This window comes from Pteropus alecto, unplaced genomic scaffold (genome assembly GCF_000325575.1).
Source record: "Pteropus alecto unplaced genomic scaffold, ASM32557v1 scaffold7, whole genome shotgun sequence".
Taxonomy (NCBI): domain Eukaryota; kingdom Metazoa; phylum Chordata; class Mammalia; order Chiroptera; family Pteropodidae; genus Pteropus; species Pteropus alecto.
The window spans coordinates 58,057,096-58,058,894 of record NW_006494614.1 but is presented as its reverse complement, the minus strand read 5'-3'; the positions used below and the strand labels follow the sequence as shown (position 1 = coordinate 58,058,894).

The following is a 1,799-nucleotide window of genomic DNA, read 5'->3' as shown; positions in this document are numbered from 1 at the left end:
TAGGCTAACCACAAGCACCATCTACATAATCTATAAGGCCCTGTGCAAAATGAAAATGTAGGGCCCCTATTCAGAAATTCTTAAGAATTTCAAGACAGCACCAGCAGAGCCCTAAACTAAGCACCATGTGATTATACCAGTAGTACACCCCTGAAGCTGGCACTGCCAACCACTTTGAGAATCCTCACTGAAGAAATACTTGCTGGTTAGGAAGATCTACCCTAAAGGATTCTCTGCCTGTTATCTTCCCCAGTGGAGTAAGAATCACCAATGGCCTGGTGCAAGTTTAATGTACTGAACATTGAATGAACAACACTTCCCAAACTGTTCTTCTTTGTTCAATTTGTTGATCGATGAATCTCCCACCAAGAAGGTGAATGACTTGATCCCTTTTTAAAAGCACCAACTGGTCTACGGCCATACCACCCTGAATAAGCCAGATCCCATCTGATCTCAGAAGCTAAGTGGGGTTGGGCCTGGTTAGTACTTGGAAGGGAGACCACCTAGGAAGACCAGGTGCTGTAGGCATAAAAATAAGTGATTGTAAGCTGACAAGGTCCTTGCAATCTGTGAGGTCAACCAAAGGTTGCCTCATCTAAAAAATAAAAAAATAAAAATAAAAAATAAAATTAAATAAATAAATAAATGAAAGCACCAACTGGTAACAAAAGACCAAAAAAGATAAAGATGTTGAAGAAGCTTACTCTTAGTACAGCTATTTGAAAGAAGGACTGAAGGGTCAATGTGGGTGAACTGAGAATCAAGTTAGTTGACAGTGATAAAAGTTTCCCAAGCAAGTTTCTCCTGAATAGAAAGAGCTTGTGTTGGGGGACTCAGTCTACCTGCAGAAGTAGAGTACCTCTGTCATCTTCTTTTCACTTTGCTTTGACCAGTACATATGAAGAGCTGGGCCTGCAAGTTAGACTAATGGGAAACCAAAACGATGATGCAGAAAAGTCAGATCCCCTGAGAAGAGCTGGTAAGCAGAAGAGAGCTGTGATAAGCACTGCTCACAAGAGGGCCCGCCTGCCTCCTGGTGCAAGCAGAAACAAACCATCAGCAGTGGCAGCCATGAATGAGCTCTAGGTAAAAGAAAATTATAAATTGGTCATGAAGAGGGGGAAAAAGAACTACTGCTCTAAATAGTAATAGAAAAACAGCTGAGTTTAGAGCAAAGGCAACCAGCCTTATCTACATATTCTCCTATTTTTACCTTGCACTAGAACACCACTTCTTTATTTCATTCTTATGGTAAATGTATTCATTTCCTAGGGTTTCTGCAACAAATGACATTAATTTATTCTTTCCCAGTTCTGGAGGTCAGAAGTCTGAAATCAAGGTGTCAACAGGGCCATACTCTCTCTGAAAGCTCTATGGGAGGATCTGTCCTCACTTCTTCTAGCTTTTGATGGCTCCAGATGTTCCTTAGCTTGTGGCGGCATCCCTTTAATCTCTGCCTCCAACTTCACATGGCTTTCTCCTCTGTGTCTCCTGTCTCACAAGGACACTTGTCTTTGAATTTAGAATTCATATGGCTAATCCAGGATAATCTCACCTCAGGATCTTTAACTTAAGTATATCTATGAAGACCTTTTTCCAAATAACATTCACAAAGAATAGATATTAAGATATGGTTCTTTATTTTGGGGAGCCACGATTCAACCCCTCCCCAAAATTTTCTATGACAGCAAACAAAAATTAATATAATTATTTTTTGGAAAATCTATCATTTTAAAGGAAGTTACCTAATAGGCCAGATTATGTGCTACGTGAGGGGAGACCCAATTCCCATGTGTACT

General features: G+C 40.4%; 1 non-coding gene across 1 annotated transcript; it reads left to right on the top strand.

The window, feature by feature from the left end:
- The first annotated feature begins 409 nt into the window (after positions 1-409).
- Positions 410-528, top strand: LOC112474751. The gene has a single exon (XR_003044535.1). It is a non-coding gene; the product is annotated as a 5S ribosomal RNA (ribosomal RNA).
- Positions 529-1,799: the final 1,271 nt, after the last annotated feature.